This window comes from Corvus brachyrhynchos, unplaced genomic scaffold, assembly GCF_000691975.1.
Source record: "Corvus brachyrhynchos isolate BGI_N302 unplaced genomic scaffold, ASM69197v1 scaffold20, whole genome shotgun sequence".
Taxonomy (NCBI): Eukaryota; Metazoa; Chordata; class Aves; order Passeriformes; family Corvidae; genus Corvus; species Corvus brachyrhynchos.
Genome location: NW_008235735.1, coordinates 786,407 through 808,271, shown reverse-complemented (window position 1 = coordinate 808,271; position 21,865 = coordinate 786,407). Strand labels below are relative to the sequence as shown.

The 21,865-nt window shown below is 38.7% G+C and overlaps 1 long non-coding RNA gene across 1 annotated transcript in view; it reads left to right on the top strand.

The window, feature by feature from the left end:
* LOC108446457 overlaps nucleotides 1-9,762 on the top strand; it is a 57,774-nt gene extending 48,012 nt beyond the window's left edge. The window contains exon 5 of the long non-coding RNA XR_001861637.1: nucleotides 9,656-9,762. This is a non-coding gene — a long non-coding RNA (uncharacterized LOC108446457). The remainder of the gene's footprint in view (nucleotides 1-9,655) is intronic.
* The last annotated feature ends 12,103 nt before the right edge of the window (nucleotides 9,763-21,865 follow it).

The following is a 21,865-nucleotide window of genomic DNA, read 5'->3' as shown; positions in this document are numbered from 1 at the left end:
CATATATTGATTTCAGTGTTGATTTGAAAGGAAAATCCAAAGGAAATTTTTAGAGGACTTGATTTTGAAATAAAAATCCAGGGACTTGAAGCTTCATTTAAAACTTTATTCTTAGTTATACTGTTCACATCTGTTTTGGATTGCTCTTTCCATAATTTCATGATACATAGAATATTATTGCTATTCCTGAGGGCTCCACTTAATATTAACTGAAAGGCATTATCTACTTAAATGAAAATATGTTTCCTATTCGTGGGAAGAATGAAACCACACGCATAGATGTGTTTTCTTGGATTGTCCCAGAGCAGTCATTTTTCTTACACCTTTGAAGCATCCAGGTTTACCTAAACAGAGCAAAACCAGCTTAATACGGAAAAGCAGAAAGCGGATCAGGAATAAATTGCCAATACTGGATATGCCAACATTTCATTTTGGTATCGTTTTTCTCTCATGACGTGTTTTCAGGGAGGGAAAATTAGAAACACACACGAATTTGTTCTTTTGCCTGCTGTCATTTTCTCTCAAATGTTGTTCTCAATTTCAGCGCCAAGTGGAAATATCCAACATGGCATACAGATGTTTGCAGCTGAGCAAATGCATAATACAGATGAACATTTCAGTTGCAAATCAGGGCTAAAATAAAGATTTATTATGTCTGGAACTCAACTGGAAGAATTTTCATTCGATTTTCTTCTTCTCCTGTTGGTTCCCACCCAGCCGAACAACATGTATTGTATGCTGCTCGATAAAAATACACCTATGCTTAGAGTAAAGGCAGGCACAAATTTCTTAATCACATGAAGGAATTCAGATCAGCTTTCATCAGGGAAAAATGAAAGAAAATTCAGGAGAATGTTGCTTCATTTAAAAATAAAAGACCACTAAGGTCTACTAGAAACCATGGAACCGTAGAAGTATCATAAATGTAGGGAGGCCAATATCTAGGCATGCTGAAATCAGAAGGAAAAAGCAATCAGTGCTAAAACAAAGTACCAGAAATGATGGATGTCAGGAATGAAAGAGAAATGTGTCACGGAAGGAAAACAGATAAGCGGATGTTAAAAGGAAGGTCCATTGAAATGAGAAAGATGAAGGACAAAGCAACAATCAATGAGAATAAAATATACATATAGTGAGTCATAACAGGATGCTTGTATTTTGTCAGATGGAGTCATCAGTCTATGAAAAGAAATAAAAATATAAAGCAGTGGAATAAAGAGCCACCAAAGCTGTGTTGGAAGTGCACTGTAGCTTCCCTGGGGCAGCGCAATGCCTGGGGCTTCCCTTAGCTCCACTGTAACATGCTCTGGAGTTTTGGTACCTTTCCTTCAGAACAGAGGAGTGAGATTTCACACAGTTTGTTATCTCTGAGTGTAAAAGGGAAAGCTGATACAGAAGCAGGGACTTCTTGGGCATACAGAAGCATGGGCTCCTTAGAGTGTTTTGCTTTCTTTTGAATTTGGGGAAACAAAGCTGAAACCAAAACCAGAGTTTGTGTAACTTCAGTGACCGTAAGAAGTCAAGGCAGTGATGGTAAATGGAAGACAGATCACAGCATATTCTATCAGAGCACAGAACAATAAGAAATGTGATACTATTAGCTTCTTGAAAAAGCAAAAGACAACAGCAATTCACACAGATCTCATTATTCAAGCCATTTCTAACACGGTTTTGAGCTTTGGGAGGGAATTTTGGTTGTAGTTGTTTTAATTGAGAGATGGAGATCATAATGAAGACATGATTTGGAAGTCACTGCTATAGTAGCAAATGGCTTTGTGAAAAGAATCTTGGAGTTTTTACATCTTGAACTTCTCCTCCTCTAAAGAAAGCTTTTGAACAAGGAAATGTTCAGGTTTGGAGCAAAAGACATAGAAGTCCTTTCCAGGATTATTTGCCATGGGTTCTGTGAAATGGGAACGGACTCTGATGCTCCAGGTCCTGCAGGCGCTTTTCCTGGCTGCTTGCCACATCGAGGGCCTGCTTAGCTGTGTGCTTGCTCCCTAAAATGTGCATGAGTCAGCTCAGGTGCAACAAACAATTTTTTCCATACAAGTTTCCGGGCAGATTCTTTTGTAACAGGGATGTAGGCAGCAAATCCTTAGCTGTTGTTATGCACGTATTTCTCTTCGGTGCTCCTCACTGGAACACTGACACGGAGAAGCTTGCCTCCGATATTTAAGTCAACCTCTTTGTCACTTCACCTATGTGGGATTTAAAGTATCGGCTGCTGTTCTAGGGAAACAAGGTGACCACATTCTTTTTTGTTACAATATTTTCCTCAGTGATAGGAAAAAACCAAGGTGGTGGATTCCCCATCCTCTTCTCTCTATCCCACTAAAAGCCTGATCTTTATTTCTCACAACAGCTGCTCAAATATCACCGTTTGCACTGCTAAACGTGGTTTCAGGGGGTCATTTTCAGACCCACACACAACTTCACAGCATACAGACACCACATCACTTCATGCTTGGTTTCAGACAGGCTTTATTTAAGCTTTCTGTCTGAAACTTTCAAAAGTACGATTTAGGGTGAAATTGCAAATAAACCTTCAGAACTGCCTAATTCATAGCAGAGAATGCTTGTTAATCTTATGAAATGTACTTGATGCACTATTTAGGGAAGTTTAAAAAGCTGTTTGAATCACTGCTTTAAAAAAATTCCATAAGCTTAACAGAACAATAAAATAAATGGGCTGTGAAAGGTTCCCTAAGTTTAACAGGATTCCTCAGCAGAAAAAATGAAGGAGACTGAAACATCAGAATTCATTTCTTCTGTCACAATGATATTTCTTATTTTAATTTATACTAAATATTGTCATCCTTTTTCAAAAATATTAATATCTGCTTTGGTACTTTACCATTTCTTAGGGCTCTATAGAGTTTTCTTCCTCTCACACACTCATTCCATTTTCCTGGGTTCAAAACTACTCCTGCCACACTCAATTACTCTATTTACATATGAGGGATGCAGAAGGAGGAAGAAATCTCTATGCTAAAAGTACACAAAAAGTTAAAAATGGTTTTAAAAGTAAATCAGGCATCTGTTGTCGTTCAAGATTTTACCATTCTGGCTGTCACTTCAGAATAGCTGTTTATCTCTCTACGTTTTCCAATGCACTTCGGGTGACAGGGTGGGAATATTCTTGGAAACATTCTAGTGTGTGGATGGTACTTTTTCAGTTTGTATCTCTATTAAATTAATTTTTGAGGCAGTACTTTGAGTGGCTCATAAACTCTTTGTTCTTTGACATGTGCCTGTGCTCTGTGCCTTGATGCAGAGGCTTTCTAAATAAGTTAATTGCTTAAATATAAGCAGAAGCAAAGAGAAATCATAGGTGAGTTTTTCAGCCATATCCTGTTACTTTAGTGTATTTTTCAAATTACAGTTGGCAAGAAATTAGAAGAGCAGTGACCTCTATATTAATGCTATAACAGAAATGGAAAATCTTCCATTCCAGGACAGTGGCGAGTTCTAGATGCAGACACTGATACGTGTCTCCTCTTTAATGATCATTTTCTTCAGGAATAGGTTGGGTGATTCCATACTAATAGAATTACTAGTTATTCATAGAGCATTTGTCTACTACAGCTGGAGTGCCATGTTGTCCACATGCATACTTGCGTGTTAATCTCTGTGCCTAAATCTTCTGCAGGACAGTAAAGCAGAGATTACAGAATGTATAAGCTGTATTTTAACAAATTAATTAATTCTGTAGAACTTTACATGCCCTGAAATAGCAGGCTTACCACAGCACTTCTGAAATTGTGGGCTGAGACTGTTTGGAGGAAGGACAGCATTAAACATCTGCAACTGGCAGTAGTTCACTTGCTCTCAGGCTGAGAATGGGAAACCTCTGGCTGGATGTGTCTATTCCAGTCAGGAAACTGCTAATTAACCAGGATAATTGCACAGGCACTTGTGACCAGTCATAATCAGTGTTCACTTCCTTGTCTAAATGACTGGAAGCAATTCCCACTTCCAGGTCCAAACTGAAGGTTTCAAAGAAAGTGACCTGGCCGCTTCTTCCAACTTCACACTTCCGTATTTTAGTGTTTGCCACAGCAGTGATGTGATATCATTTCATCATATGGATCACATCACTAATGCAGATCTGAATCAAAACAAATACGAAACTCAGCTTTGTTGCCTTTGGTAGAGTAAATGTTTCATATTGAAGAAGAACAGTTGTTGTTTTCTTGTGAATTATTTACAACTCATACCGATCTGGCATCATTTTCCTCCCAAAACAGTCCATCTCCATGTATTTCAGAACTGGAAAGAATAAAGGAGGGGTATGAAAGGAGACTATTAAATATGAACTGTCGTGGGCTAACCCCAGCTGGCAAGTGAGTGTCATGCAGCCACTTGCTCACTCCCCCCTCATCCCACAGTAGAATGGAAGAGTGTAAAAGATTTATTTGAATTGGGATTTCCTTTTCACAGTACAAACACCGAGCAATCCCTTCCCCCAGGCACAAGCCCTACTTGCACTTTATATAGTCTATATGAAAATCTGCTGGCAAGTTCTTGAGATCCTGAAATCCTGGGATCCTGCCCTGTCAGGCTGGTACAGAACATGGGACCGTCTTCTAGTGCCCAGAAAAGAGCTGAAGAAAAGCTAAGGGGGAAGGGCTGAGATACTGAATTTGGTGGCAGGTTGCTTCCTGCTGATGCGTGAATAAGTCCCTGCTGATGCGTGAATAAGTCTGCTACAATTCATGTGGGAATCTTTTTTTTTGTGTTGGTTTGTTTGGATCATGAGAAACTTGGAGGTCAAAACCTTGCCTTAATTATAATCTCTTTCTAATTCTTGCAATTTTAAAAGGAAAATGATGTTATTATTTTACATAATGGCATGCAGCAGAATCTGTGTTTGAACAATAACCACAGCTAAATGCATTAATGTTTCCCCAGATAACTGGTTTTTACTTTTTTTCTCCTCTCTTCCATTTATATGCACATTCTCAAAGGGAACATAGTGCTCATACCGTAAAAGGCTTGAATTACCTTCTTTTTTTTTTTAAGAATACTAGAATTGAATGAAGATAAAAAGGGATATGTATGAATTGCAATTTGGTTTTGAATACTGTCAGTAATCTCTCTATGCACCTACCAAGACACATATCTCTCCTATTGAAGATTTGCTTCAGAAAATGTTAAATGCACATCATAGCCTGATGTCCCCTGTGTGTGTGTGCAATGAAGGATGGTGAACATGCACTGTTGAAGCAGCTGTAATTCCTTCTACTGTTTTAAATTCTCTGGGAGTGGGAACTCCTTTCACTTTGCAGTGTAAATTTTGTTGCCCCTTCACCAAAAAGTTAGAAGAAAAAAATCCCCACCAGTATTCAAATGGCTTTGTAGCTTATGTCAAGTCAAGGTTTAGTGAGTTGATACAAATTGACATAGTTGATAGGAGTTGTATTTTCTGCCTTTTTTTATATATTACCTTTATTATAAAGATAACAGGATTTTATTCATATTATCTGCCCCTTACACATCTTGTAAGTATCCACAAAATCCATATGGACTTCCTGCAGACAAAATTCATCCATTGGCCAAAACCTCCACCAAATACTTGATTCATTGATAAAACCAGGCAGCAGCAGAACAGAAGGAGGGAGAAGGCTTCAAAAGGTTTTTGTAGTCAACTTGGGTCTTATTCCTGCCAGTCGTGTACTAAGGGCTGAAAGGTAGTTATTCTTTAATTCATTTTCACACTGTACATCTTCCTTTTTGAACACTACAGTATGAGATTAGGATAATATAAACATGTCTGTTTGAAAGCTGCAGGGAAAAATGCGTTGTCAGGTATGATATATTTGACTTAACTTTCATAACTTGTATTTTAAAACAATATTAGCTCTGCATGTTATTATACAAGTGCATAATGTATGCACACCAGATGGCAATTTGGGAATGCATGCAGGAGCTGAGGATATATGTAACACTTTGCTCACAGCACACCTTGAATTCAAGGACCATTTCAAAGAGCATTCTCATTTTTTTCTTTCCTTGTAATGAAACACATCTTTCCAATAAAGGGATTTTCTGTTAAGATTAATAAACTAGGATTGGAGGAACACATCTCTCAAACAATAAAATGTTCTGGTTCATTCTCTTTCCACTCCTGTGAAAGCATTAATATTAAAAGCTGAAGTGGCTTGTGGTTTAGAGTGGTTATGAAAAAAATCACAGATAAAAGGCCTGAAATAACTGTAAGAACATAAACACTTTATATTTTTATCAGTAATAATGCCCTTCCATTATAAGACAAGCAAAAGGTCTTTGCTCTGCATTTAAACTTTAACTCATCTCTTCTGCTCCAACTAAATACATTGGTTATCCAAGGTATTTTTAATCAAAAGAAGCAATTAAGATTTAGTATTATTTGTGGACATCAAAACTCTCTTGAGGCCAATTGAGCTCTAAATAAAAAAAATTACTTGGAATCTGTATTCCAAAGTATAACCCTACAACAGTAGTAACCTCATCTGCAGAGTGTGGAAGTGGGTATCTGTTCCCATTCACTAACGCCATTTCTTTTGGAGGATAGGATTATGAAGAGTAGTTTCGTGCCTATGTATAGCAATTGGATTATGAAATATGAATATCCTGCTTGAAACACATCTGTAATTAACCAAAACTTTCTTGATGAACAAAGCAAACCCATTCACTCTTAGTCTTTTTCATCTGCTGACGTTTTTTTCACTTCATTTCATTCCAGCCACTACATTCAAGCTCTACCTCAATAAATGGCAAGACAACTCTCTAAAAGAAATAGAATTACTGGGCTGGTTTGTTTTTTCTCCAAAGAATATCTGCTGCCATCTGTTGACATCTGAAGTGCTCTTGAGTCTTAAATAAAATACAATCAGATTATCAGATGTTACACATACAATTGAACCTCTCAACAGCACTTGTAGATATTGTCAATTAGACACTTGAAACTGAGCCATATGTTTCCATGTTGTAATAAAAAAGACACAGGAAAGGCTGGAAACTGTGAAAACTCACAACTCCTCAGCGTAGCATGGTACAAAACAATTTGTGTAGCTCTTGAGGAAAGTATTTGTAGTAAAATCAGTTAGAAAAGATGAAGGCTGCAGAATGGTGTTGGCAGGGAGGTACTGAGTAATTAGAGGTAGCAGGGGTGGAATAACAGTGCGTGGCAATGCAGGGTTCAAATGTGCAGCTGGGCTGAGTATGAATTTGGGAATAGCAGTGGGTTTGTGCTTCCCTATGTAAATATACAGCATTCATTTGCAAAGTTTGGTGAGGAAAAAAACTACTTGGTGGGAGAGTTGAAGACTACAACAAAGTACCTTTATGGCTATTCTGCATAAATTCTCTGTTTGTTGTGCTGTGAGCAGAACTTACAATTTTTAGGAACTCCTTCCAGTTTTTCTCCCTCAGTACTGCATTTAGAAATCTATGAAGTCTTATTAAGGGAAGGAGGCTTTTTTTTCCCCATTTTTACATCAGCATCAAAAAGTAAAAGTTATTGGCATGTCTATAGACTTTTTTTGGTCCTGTGTTGCAATTAATTTGAATTAGTTAATAAAATATAGTTTGTTCAAAAATTTTAAGACAATTGCCTATACATCTCTTATACAATCATGGCATGTTGTGCAGTATCTATGGGAATTAAGGTATATTTTGTGTTATTTTTTCGTAAGTTGCATTATACCTATGCTTGATAAACTTCTTCATCCAACAGACAACGATGCTTTCTCTCTATTCTTTTCCTAATCCGCTAGTAAGAAGAAATATCTGCGTAAGTGTGGTGAAATTCTGTACTGTAAGTGCATCTTCCCTGTCTGAAATGTGAATTTGTGTTCTGATTTCTTGTCTTCAGAGCATCTTCACGAGAATATTCAGATCCTTACTGCTGATATAGGAACTGAAACACCACTGTAGCAGGGGGAAATGCCCTCCTGTTATTGGCAATATGCACAACTATTTCCATTGCTAAAAGGAAGAAGTCACTCCTATAGCTTCAGAGCTCTGTTCACACGGCAGACTATACATTTTCGAGGTGTCAGCCTGATCAGTTGGATTTATTTTGATCCAACATATATTTGTTGTCATGTTTTATGGAGAAGTAAAATAGTGCATTTAGAGCAAACACACATTTGTTTCTCTCTCAGTTGCTTTGGCTTAGATGAATCCGGGCTTGTTACAAGACTCACAAATGTCATGTGTAGTCTCAGTGCATAACATCTCCTGGGAAGTGATGCCTGTTTTCCCCAGAGGAACTGATCCTGCTTTCTGCCAGGAAGTGACAGCTGGGAATCTCCTACCGGAGGCTCTAGAGATACCCCACCAGCACACTGAATTTGCAATCACAGCTTCGTTTTGCATTTTTGCCCCAAAAAGAGGCTTCAGGCCTTTTCAAGGATATTCTGATTATTTTTCTATGCTATTAGATAGAATTTTGTTTTAAAAATGTTTTCTCCTTGAAGTTCCCAGTGTGTATTTTCTTTATCCACCAGCTGTAGAGTAGAAACTGGGGACCTGCAAGTAAGTGCTATCAATAATTGAACTAATTATATTTCAGACATAATCCCCTATTATTATAAGGGAGTTCAGTGAGCTATAAGATAATGGACTAATAAACCCCTAAAAACTGAGATTTAGCAAGGAAATACCAGCAGAGCTTGGAATGCTGCATTCTGACCTGAGTGATGTAATAAATGTTTAATCAAGTACTATTGATAAATTTTAAGCGTGAGAAGGATCTGGATAAAACAGCAACAGAGTGAAGTTTTAGATTATTTGCAACAACTTTGCATCTCTTGTTTTTAATAAAAAACAAGCAGCAGCCCTGATTTAGAGGTCTTCAAAGAATTGTTAGAAGACAGCATAAATTGGTGCCATCATAACTAGACACCTCTAGGACTATAATAATGAATGGAATTTGGATGACTGTCTTTCATGGGTATCATGATTGAAGGAATTCAAAGCTGTTAAATGTAGAATGCTAAGATTTCAGATCATGCACGATTTTAACCTCACAAATATTGAAGCAAAATATTCTAGCCCCTCTTGAAAAGTTCATTTAGAAGGTCAGTTAACACCTGAATAGCAACATAAATGGCCACGATGTTAGATTTTTCTCCCCTACAGGATGCACCACATAGTACAGGAACATGTTTGGTTAATTTTTTGCGTTGATTACGGAGGAAACGATTTCTTATACCATCAGTCAAGAACAGATCTGTAGCAATGAATTCCAGAACATTATGGCACACCAATGATTAATTGCCAACTCAGGCTGTTCATCTAAGATAGCAACTGCAATAAAGACTGGTAATTGTGTTTACCAAATGGCACATAGCAATTTAAAATAATTTGGAGGGTTACAGTTGGCTTTAGGGTATGTTTATTAAGGGAATTTACACTACCATCTTCTATTAGATCCACATTAATGTGTTACAATTAAATTATTACTCCTTGATTCTATGTTGCATAGGTATTTATCAACATGATGTACCATGGCCCTGAAGTTTGTAGTTAGGGAAGAATTATAGGAGACATTCCTCTAGAGGCTACAGGAAGTTTTGTATCAATAGAGACCTAAAATACTTCTATAGAAAGGGAAGTGGAAATAACCTTTCTCTTCCATTTTCTAACTTGCTTTTCCATTTTCCAGTCTCTCCTGCTCTCTCTCCATGGTAGAGTGCTCCAGAAGAAGGGCTAGTTTCCCACAGTACATGTGTCTCCTGTTCAATTTACATTTCACCTTAGAAAAAGCTGGTGGACAGGTGAGTGCTTCCTGTTTGGTACAAGTGGGAATTTGTTCTAAAAAAAAGCAGCAGAAAGTTAGTGAGCAGAACAGCTTCCAAATCCCTATGGCCATCAAAGACAGATGCGCATGGAACACACATCACTAATGCCTCTTCTGGGTGAGAGGAAGCACAGCAAGCCCACGTGAAGGTTATTTCAGAGAAATACTTCTTTTACCCTCAGTTTCTAAAATGACTTCCTGCTGTCTCTCCTTTTGCTTTGATTTTTTTAAAACGCTACAGAATTGGAGCCAGCTGTAGCTTTTCACTGACCCATACAAGTATCAGGTGTGTAAAAGCTATTTAGGGTTCTTGATTTCTTTTCAGCTTTGAAGAGCAATTCTGTGATTTGCTTTCTGAGGGGTGTGTTGGTTTAGGAGTGTCTTAGTTACTTGATTTGTCGGAAGGAGTGTGTCTTCCTGGCTCTAGAAAGAGACTGGTAAGGTCTTGACTTGCTGAGTTTTTTGTCTGGGATGCAAATACACTCCATGGGAAAATATCTTTGTTTAATTCAGATGATCAACAAAGGACTTTCTGCAAATGATACCTGTATTTTAGAACATCTAAGTACCAGAAAATGGAGCAGTCAGAGGGGTGAAAAGATACAGAGGTGAAATAATTCTGCTAAATAGACAAACCAACAAGTGTGGTTCATAGTTGCTGGCCCCACATGTGTGCAAAGGTAAGGACTAGAGAAGGCAAGATGAAATTTTAGTACATTAGAAAGTGATAGACCTACCCAACTGTAGGTAAAATGGCATGGGGAAAACAGCCAGCAGGAAAAGAATACCTGGTCCCTGGAAGTGAGAAGAAACTGGGATTTGAGGGTGTAAATTTGGGATGGAAAATAACAACTTAAAGTTTGACATTCATTTTAATATCAAGTGTGGTATTTGCTTGGCTTGAGTGTAAAAGTTCTCATCCTGTTTCTAATGTATTCTCCTATTTTTGGCATGTTTCTTGCATCTCTAATCCTGAACAATTTTGGGGTCAAATGTAAATATGTATTTACACCTCTGAGTAATCTGCCTGAATACTCTTTCTACTTATTTTCTATTCTTACCAACTGAGGGTACCCACTTATTTTGATTTTCCTGTTGCATAGCTTCTTTTGGGGGTCTTGAGACATGCAAAAAGTTGAAAGTTTATGTAAAAAAGATTCACCTAGGCTCTGGTGTAGGCATTTTTTATTTTTCATCCTTTTTTCTTCTCAAATGATGGTTGTTACTTGGACTGTTTTCATGAGGGAACTAGTTTTATAAGAAAGCTTACTTCTGATTATTTGGATGATATAGGTGCATAGTCATAGTGCTTCAGGGAACTAGTTTTATAAGAAAGCTTACTTCTGATTAATTGGATGATATAGGTGTATAGTCATAGTGCTTCAGACAATTTCAATGGGAAATTACAATTAACCTGGGGCAGAATGTGGTTTTTCTGGTCAGATTTCACATGTAGTGCTAGTGTGTAAAGCAAAAACAATATATTTCTGCTTAATTTTTTATTCTAGTGAAGATATATATTTTACCTTCAGATATTTGTTGAATTATAAATAAGAAGTGATCCAGACCAATATATCTAAGATTTTACTGTGTGAATATTGTAAGTTTGATATGAAATGTGTACTTAAATATCCCTTTTGTGAGGTTTAGGGAGCTTTAAAGGTAGGTTTACTTGTGCCTCATGGTTTCTGCTGCAGTGAGCACTATTGATCTTGCTTTGTGACACTTCTATAACTAACTATCAATAATGTGCTGCTTTCTCTTACTAAATAAGAACCAATACATGTAGTCAAACTAACCTAGCCTGATTCCAGGCAGAAAATAAAGGCATAGAGGGAGAGAGAAGAGGGAAACAACTTTGGTTGGTGCAGGATGTTGGCAGGTTGCTAAGGGCCTCGCAGTTCCCTACTTTTCTGGCTGCACCACCGTGTCCAACTTAAATCTCCCATTTTCACAAGATCTGATGCTCTAGTTAGGTGAGAAATTGTTTTAACACACACACAGAAAAAAGCTTCCCTAATTTCAAAAAATCCCTTAGCTGGTGTGAATGACAGTAAGACCTTTCAAAGCTTCAAAAAAGCACCCAGTAAGCCTGACACCCTCATTGGTATGTATCAATATGCCTTTGCCTGACACCACAATTAGTATACCATCAAATATAACATGCAAGAATTTAATTAGTATTCACAGGGGTAAATATGGTGGGGAAGAGTTCTTAAAATAGTTGATAGAAAGGGAAATGATATGAAGCTTTCAGGCAGCTGCCAAGCCTGATGCCTGTTGACACAGCCCGCTTGGTTCACCGGAAAGCATTTGGACAAAATTCCTTGCCAAATTGCCACTGAGAATTTACACAGCCAAGGAATAACAGCTCTTTGTGGAGCAGAATGCCAACTTGGCTTGTCAAGGAAGGCACTAAAATGCCATAATTTTCCTGAGAATCCTCACTGGGGACCCCCATCCAGACATCATCTGCCTGTGGGTTGGGAATTCCAGGAAGGCTTAGGCCTGGGCAGCCATAGCTGTGAGTGTGATCAGCTGTGCCCAGCCCTGTCTCCACCAGGCCTGGTTTTATGCCTGCTTTCCCACTTTGGCAGTATTTTGAAGATTACTGTGGAGAAATAAACAGGATGGTTTATGGAAATAGTAAGAAACACTATCCACAGGCATTATGCACTGGTTAAAGACAGTCTTTCTCCCTGCCCATGGAATTAATCACCCATCTAACACTTAGCCATCATTATCACACTAATTTGAGCATTTTTTTCTCACTGTGGAAATAATAGCTATTACTTAGGCTTCTGGTTGTTATTTAAAAAGCCCAGAAAGGGGAAAAACCACATCCCACTGAAAGCTAACAAGGTGCCTGTGGTGGGTTTGTGTAACTTAGCACAGAGATGATCTGCAGGGTACACAGGGCTGGAAAGTACAAAACTGAAACAAAGCCTAAATTAATGCATATAATCTTTCACAAATGTAAAATACATTTCCTTTATTTATGTACCACTCTTCTTGCCTTGACATATTTGTTGGAAGCCTTCCCCAACAGAATCCTGCCTGGAAAACAGCATTGAGGAATAGAACATTGGTGAGGAGCTGTAGAGAAAGGTAGAAATTGTTTTAACTACAAATCTGCATGCAGTTAAGGAATGGGAGTTACGGTGAGGGTCTGAAGGGGGTGGGGGACAATTAAGCCCCACTAAAGACTTTATTTTAAAGGTATAAATGTTACACACAGATGGACAAAGGAATGTGGTGAGTGTAGCCAGCAGCAGGGTTTGACATTTAAGTGAGGAGTAGTTCACTGATGTACCACAAGACATGAAATCATTCACCATCGTTTTAATATTTCTAATAAGCATGAGAGTTCTGGTGTGCCTTTGATTGCTTCAGTACTGATTCCAAATAATCTTTATGCAGAAGAACGAATAGCAGTGTCACAAGTGCCTCAAGGTGGGAAGTTCATTTGGGTTAACTGTGTGCTTTTAGTTCTGAGTAATCTCTGAAGGAACAGTGCTGTGGGTTGTTTTCCCAGCTCTCCTGGCACAGAGTTAAATAGTTCAGCAATATTCCACAATATCTGATGTGAATGTGTGTGCACAGTGTGTAGCCTTGCTTTGTTAGGAGCATTTGGGTGCTTTTACTACCCCTGAACAACATACAGTACATTCAGCATCAATTTCCTTCCCCTTTTAATTTAGAAAGGAAAACTTATGGTCCCAAATGTATGGCTCACTTTTCATATGAAGTATTGTATTTCTGTGATTTATTGAGATATTAACATGGAAATGGTGATGTTAAACAATACTTGGAATAGCTCTAAAAGTCTAGTGGGAATCATGATTTCATAAGAAGAAAATTAGTTATGTAGGTAACATTATTGTATAATTTCCCAGGGGATTTCTACATCGGGCAAGATTTTATTATATTCTAAAACAAAGTTGCTTGCACTCACTTTAAATATAAAGTACTGCTGAATATGACAATATCGTAAGGCTGCTCACAGTACAAGCAAAGACATCTGTTAATGGTACCATGAATAGTTATGAACTGTGGTACTCAAATGGCTTTGCCAGCAAAGCATTGCCTCCTAATTTATTTTTATAGCAAATGGATGCCTCATTTTTCATGGTTTGGTAGTTTGCATTCAAATGTACCAATAACTTCCAAGGCAATCACTTCTACACAGCATGTTTTATTTGCAAACATAAGATGCAAGAGCTAATGGTGTGGTGGGTGGTAGTCTTCTCCATCAGCAGTTTTGTACGAATCCTTACATTATTTTTTTAGATTAGTTCACAAAAAGGAATGTGCTATGTAACAATATGTTTACTGCATGTAAGATTTGATTTCATTTGTTATCACACAAATTAGGAGGGACAAAGGCTGTGTGTGATCACATTGTTTTGCCATCCAATGTGCTGTTGCTGAACTGGACGCTTTACATCTTCGTTTGCTCCTGGAGACATCACCCAAAACTAGAAGGAAACACAAGTGGTTTCAGCTGCTGCAGAGCAGACTTCTAAAGGCTCCTCATTGGAGGAAAGGAGGGAGACAGCAAAAATTAATTCAACTTTCCCTATACTAATTTTTTGGTAGTTATTAATGGAACTGATTCTAGGAGGAGTTTGTGATGATGACATGATTAGTAGTTAGCAGCTATTTTCCTGGGCTCTTCAGCTCCTGTGTGGTTTATTATCAGCTCATCACTCGAAACCAGCATTGTGTGGCTGGAAGATGGGGATGCTGGGCTGCTGGAACACTTGGATTTGGCTGTGGTGAGAGAGCTAGAGTTCGTTGGCTCCGGCACTGCAGGTCCTCCTCTGTGCCTGGCACTGCTGCTGGCTCTTTTAAATTAAATTTAGTTCTACTTATGTGATGCCACTCACCACTGTGGTGTGTATGGTGCCATAACTGAACTGTTACCTCTCACATCTGAGGGCAGATGAAATGAGTGACTGGCAAATGAATCCATCTGATTAATCGTAGTAGGATGTGAGGTCTGTGGAAATTTGGGTTTGAGAAGACACAGGAAAGAAAAAAATAATGGAGGAACTCCTGAGAGTGTTGATCAAAGTTCATCTTGTTAAAACCCAAGAATGCAAATATGATTTTAGAAGAGCTCATTTAAGACTTTTATAGGGGTGTTGGTTGGTTTGGGTAATGATTTTTGATCGAAATTTCTCGAAGTCTTTTCCAAGCGCAGATTCCCATTTCCTTGTCTCATCACTCTCACAAACCAATCTCCTGAGATTCCAGCCCTTAACTGCACATACACCCAACCAGCTTTGGGGCTAAGCACAGAACTGGACCATACTGAGGTGTGCTATTGCTGTCCCAGAGGGACTCAGCTCTCCACAGGGAGCTCTTAGGTAGAGCAGTTTCAGTGACCAGTCAGGTGCTGGTGTATAATTCCCACCAGCAACCACTGAACCTGTGAGGTGTTCTATGTCCCACTCTGGTGGCCCTTGTGCAGATACTGCTTGAGACTTGCACATAATATTACAATTTCATACTGGTATTTGTTGTAACTAACATATAGAGTCATCTTGGATGGCTGAAAGCTTTAACTTTCTCCTCACCTTTTTTCCCATCTTACAGTTGCACTATTCTTTGAGTATCACTTTCACAGGAGTCTCCCTTCTACAGTGAAACCCTCCCATAACACTGAAGCCTTAGCATTTTGAAAGAATCATTTTATCCCTCTCTTGGATAAAAGAGGGGAAAAATAAACATAAAAAAGTGTTTGTGACAAGGTCTTTCTCAATCCAGCTTTGTAGCCCTGAACTGCTCAGCTTTGGGCTTTCAATTAATTGACGATCTTTCGATTAGGTGACCAAAGCCCTTTCTCCACAAGATGACTGCTGCTTCAGTTGCAGCAAGAGCCTCCATTGTGATTCCAAGTAGCTGGAGAAAATCTGCTGCCTTGCCTGCCCTTGCGTTCTGTACATCAAAATAACCACCACAAGCCTCTGAGTAGCGCAGCCAAAGCAGAAGCCACATCAAGATCCTGTTATATGAGAGTCCAATTCTGGTAGCAGATTGAGTTTGGGATGCTGTGGACAAGTGCCAAGAAGCGGCTTGGCCCCTAAATAGCTTTATTGTCTCAGCTTTGCTGCTCCTCTCCCTTGTCACTACCATCACCACTTCTCACCTGTTGTAAAGTGCAGCCTGGTAGCTGCTGTTTAGATCTTTTCTGGAATACATAATGGTGAAATATTCTAGTAATAAGGCATTTTTCTCCTGTGGTTCTGACTATGGGTTTGAGATACAGTATAATTAACCACAGTTATAATAATAGATATTTTTAGAGCAGTAGTAGTAGTAACAAAAAACTGGGCCTGCAAAACTTGAGCATTCAAATAATGCGTCCAAATAATAATCTTCCTTGCGTGACTCCTCTGGCAGAGGCCTTTTCCCTGTGCTGGAGCAGAACTGCCCGGGAAGTTCACAAATACCCCATTATGAAGGTGTGCCATTTGAGCCACCCTTGCCAGACGTGCTTTGCGTGGTGCCGCACTTGGGCCATCAGTGCAAAGTGGTGCTGACAGTGATCTGTCTCTCGTGGAGTCTGGAGCAGGCTAAACACAGGAGCTGTTGCACTGCAGGGGATATCGATCACATCTGGTTAGTGCTCGGTGACTGTGTGCCACGGAAACCAATTGGACAGATGACTCGGGGCTCACTGGAGAGTAAAGCTCAGCTCAAGATGTGATCAATCCACCAATCTATAGTGACAGAATAATACATTAGAAGAGATTGATCCTCGAGCGACACTAAATCAGGTTAAATCCTTGTCCTTGGATGGGTTTGTTGTACAGAAACACAATTTATGTACGATTTCTTTAGTTTCTGTTAAAGTTCTTTAAACAGTGTATCTTTCTTTAACATCTTCCTTGCCAGAACTGCTTTGTAGTTTTCATCCTGTGTCATCCTGCTTTTTTCCCAGAAACACATGTCATTTCATGAGCAGTGAGTTGCAAGTTAATTGTAACCATTCTGTATGAACTCCTCCTTGAATTTCAGTCAGCAAACTTGATCCAAGATGATGTTTGTCCTCTGAGGATGCCAAAGGGTCAAGGTATCAGTTCAGATGTTGTTTTATCTCTGCGTCTACCACAGACTCGTCATCAGTGAGGATGTGCATTCTTGAGGGTGCCTTGCTTCATTTTTTTACACTTGCATTGGTGAAATGCCACTGCCTGTAGTGACTGTATAAAACAGGATGAAATTGTGAAAATTTAAAATTATAGATGCAGGAAGTAAAGACTCATTTTTTGAAAGGCAAATGTATGGTGGTCTCCTGTATACATCTGGATGGTAACTGTTCAAGAACTGCATGTCATCTGCTGCTGCCATTAGTTGTTTTACCTCAAAATATGCTTGAAAAATATGTCAATAACCTCTTATTGGGTTATACAGGTAATGGTAAGTGCAGAATACTGCTAACTTGTGATCATCCAGTTGGGATGCCAAGTCTGCTGCTGGTGTGTTGGCTGTGAATGGACAACAGTAAGTTTAAGGTAGTCTCCAAGAAAATTAATTATGCTCTTAGATATATGATATCTAATAATGTTATTTTATTACTGTGTCATGCTTAGAAATCACATTCTTATTCTTACCTCATACAGAAAATCAAACTGTTCCTGTTGATAGATATTCCAGGTTGAATAACCATAGCGTTTCTCTGTCAGAGGCACTGCAGAGCCATGCTACAGCAACCCTGCTGGGTGACACGTGAGATAGAAGAAGGAAGGAAAAGTAAATACACATGAAAAATATAAAACTGCATGTTCTTCTACAGCTCCACTTCACCCTATCGTGAAAACTTGAAAATATATTTAAGCTGCAATAGACTTGTGATCAGAGGAGTAGTTCATATGAGAAAGAACCTGTACAAGAAAAGAAAAATAGAATTAGTACTTGCAACACAGAACAAGTAAATTTTCCCTGTTATTCTCTGACTATATAATCTATCTACTTAAAAACAAATGCACATCATGATTTGGATTACAGACTGTTTGGTTGTAGAACTGCCTATAAAATGCTTGTCCATGAGTGATAGGAAAATGCTACGTATCTAACTATGATGGCATTTGTATCTAGGGCTTTCAGAATTCTTTTTGAAGTGCTTTTCAATATGTGACTGACATTTGTCAAAGTCTTTTTTGCTAGCAAAATACATCATTTACCCTGCTGAGTTATTTGAGAAGTCTCTAATGTTTCTCTTTATGTCAGCAGATAAAATCTACAAGAGTAATTAACTAGATTGAAAAGAAAGGGACAAAAGAGAACTCATGTTTTGTTACACAAACTGTCACAAAGCTATTTAATGGGAAGATACTTTCACTTCTCCCTGCTAAGGTTTAAGTGAGCTTATGGCAAAGGGACACTTTTCAGTGACTGAGACCTAATCCTAGTTAGATAATCATGGTTCTGCCTGGAAGTGGATCATTTGAAGTGCCTCATAATAAGCACTGTTAAATAACTGGATGATGAAATCACAAGCATGAATTTCTTCTGCTTGTACAGCAGTTCGGATAAGGAAGTCCTAATTTTGTGTCAAGGCTACTTTATTCAATTCTTTAAAGGAGGGAGAAATACATAATGGATCACAGGTCCCCAAGAGAACATAAATGAATGATTTCTAATTTCCTAAGAGTGCTTCAGATAAGGTAATTTTTTCTTCCATCTGCAATCCAGGAGGTCAGACTCTTTTCTTATCAAACAAAGACAACAGTGCTTTAAACCCCTGAATTACAGGAGAGCCCAAAAGTCCTTTTCCAGGTTGTCATAGAAGAACAGTCCACCTACTCCCTTTATTTTCTTTGGGTGGTGAGGTTGGTAGCAAAACTTCTTTAATGTAGTGAGCAACCCTTTGGGCTTCTGCCACAATAAATTCATAAGTGAGAAATGTATTAAGTAATAAACACACTTAAATACAGTAGTCTTTTGGGGCAGAGAAGGTACTTTTTGGGGTTTGCATTTTCTTGTTCTCCTTGTCTGCTTTTATCCTTTATTTTTACTTCTCTCCATTTCTGGACTCCTGCTGTAGCGTAGCCCTGCTGGAAATTGACACACGTAATTCTTAAATAACCCATTACTTCAATGCCAGTCATTAGTCTATCCCATGTTTGACATTGTCTCCTAATTTTATAGAGAAGTACTTGATTTTCAGTGTCTTATTGTATCATGGAAAAGCAGCAAGTTAGTCCTAATCAACACCTGTAATCTTCTTCCATGCCTGAGGAAGAGTGAGCCAATTAAAAATGCATATCTTGAAATGGATGAATACACACATCTCAGGCTTGCTCACAAACGTAGCTCTTGCAAATTTAAGGTGGTCAAAACTCATTAAGGTTCTACAATTCAAGTGATGCAGATTTCAAATGTGGATGCTGCCTGTAATAACAATTGTAGCTTCCAGGTTTGAAAATCAGGCGGATTGGTATGAGAAGCAGCAGTGGTGTGTAATTCTATTCTGGCCAAATGCCACGCATTGTAAATGCATTAGTTGTCGTGTCCCATGCGTTCCACGCCTTCGCCAGGTCAGTATTGGATTTCTATTGCTTTGTCTGGGGTAGGACTTTGCTGCCAGCCAAAAGGTTCTCATGAGTGCTGCAGCTAATCAGCGATTCAGAAGTTCAGCATAAATCCATTGAACTCACACGAGTCAAGCAGGATATACCCTGACATGCTTGTAAATTAAATTACTCTGAGTGGTCCAGCTTAGCTTAATGATGTTATTCCTAACTGAGAGAGTTCAGCAAGTGTGTTTAATAATCTCCAGCTTTGGGAGCACTAAATACAAATTGTCTTGGAAGGGCAAGGTGAATTTCTAACCCTTCAAATCGAGAGGTAGAGGAGGAAGAGATGACAAAAGTGGTATGCATTAAAATACCTAAATATGCATTCTTCAAAAGGCTGGCTTTCTATTCAGAGTGCTGGCATTCTGGAGAGGTAAAATAGAGGCTGTTTATGTCCTCTCTTGCCCACAGAGTTAGAGAAAACCATCCATTCCCTCGTGCTGGTCCAGAGGTGCTTGCTGGCTCTGTGGATTGTCAGCTTCATTCTTTTCTCCTACGGGAGAGGACTTCTGCATATCCTTGTGGGAGGAAGGAGGCAAGCAAAGAACATCAAGAGAAATACACACAAAAAAGAAAAATCCATTATTTAGGATATAAAGCATGCAAGGCCTTATATACATAAGAAGCCAAAAAGGGCATTTTTGTCCATTCTGCTCCTTTGGTTGACATTTATCCACAGACATTATGCAAGAAGAACCAGAAAGACTTGGCATTTAATGAATTGCTATCCTGTTTCTTCTGACAGTCAAGAAATGGGTGCCAATTTTCCTTTTGTAAAAAGAGGAGATTTAGAAAATAGCAACAGTAGGTAATTATAGATATTTATAGGTGAGAAAAGGTCATGCTTAAACAAGATAACTCCTTTTCCCCTTCATTGCTTTGTTAAGGATGTGCTGTACACAACCTAACATTTCTAGTTTGGGAGCTTCTTGCCATTGCAGAAATTGCATCCTGTGAATACTTAGGTTGCGTTTTTTCCACTTGTTTTGTCGGCAAAATTGATAGAATGCTTTCAAAGTAGATTTTTAATTGATTGAAAAAGCATTTAAATGTTTGTGTTTCCTTGTTGTTTCGGGGCTTCTCAAACTTTGTTTTAGTATGTGGCATGAATATTTTCCTGGCTGGATCCACCAGAGAGTTGTTTGTTACTGCCTACGAAGTGTTTGGTGCAATTGTTTTTTGTTACCAAAGTCTGTACATCAGTGAAACAAGCCATAGATTATATTTCATATATTCTGGTGTAGTAAGGTAATCTCAAAATGAAATTGCAAGAACAATTTATAGGTTTTTGTTAACCTTAAATCAGAATTAAGTTACAAAAGGTAGTTCTGTGGAAAAACTTGAGATAAGGAGCAAGTGTTTTGTTTCCCAAGTCTTGGAGCTGCCTTAACAGCCAAAGCTTTGATGAATCATGCACAAGTGTAGTGAAAGCCTTTTTGTTTGCCTCTGTTCAGTAAATAATTGATTAGCAGCTCCTAATGTGGCTCTAAGAGCTGGAAGTGCTTCCCTTAGCACAGCTGTGTCACTTGTAATGGAGCTGAAGTAGGACACCGGGTGACAGGGCTGTGCTGGCATTTCCCACTGTGTCAAGTGCATCTCAATGAGTCCCTGTGTCCCACTTGCTGACACAGCTCTTGGTACCTGTGCCTGCACAGGCAGCCTGGGAAATGATGCTGGGCTCTGATGATTTTTCTTTCATTGGAAGCAAAACAAGAGAATGGATTAGTCTTTTCTTCACTGCATTAAATTCTTTATTGGAATCTAATGTTCAGACAAGTCAGTATCTCTTTAACTGTGGTGTTCTCAGGTGTTATTTGGAAGAATTGCAGATTTCTTGCACCGCGTCTTCAGGCCATGAGTAGAGTTTGGGTGGGAAACTCCAGGAGCCCATGGACTTGGTGTTGCGCTGGCACGTGCAGGTGGCACAAGCAGTTCCTCTGCTCTGCCTCTGGACAATACTCAGCTATTTCAGATGGAAACAATTGGATCAGCTTGAGAATCAGCATTTATACTTGTGTTTAGCTTGTGTAGTACATCTAAGCAAATCAGAGGTGGGAAATGGGGAATATCCTCAAGGGCTGGAAATCCCAGCAATTCACTGGTGGAGGTAGTGCCATAAGGTCCAGTTTGGAACAGGCTCTTTTTAATTCTGCTAGGTTCTACAGTCTGGAGATTCTAGTTTTTTTTGGCTGCTCACCTGAAAGCACGAAACCCATTTTACAATTTTGTCTCCTAATATAATGATAAATATTTAAATTAGTAACTTCATTTGGAAAGAATAAAGATTAAGTATACTACATCTATAGGCTCTCCTTTACCTGGGTAGCCTCACTCCAGCCGCAGCTCTATTTTGTCCTTCATAACCCCAGTCCTCTACTTCTCCCTCATATTGTGTGATAAACTAATACATCCATTCTTAAGTCCATTTTTGTTTAAACATAACAATTTTTTTTTTTTTGCTGAGCAGAAGTGTTGAGTAAGGATGACA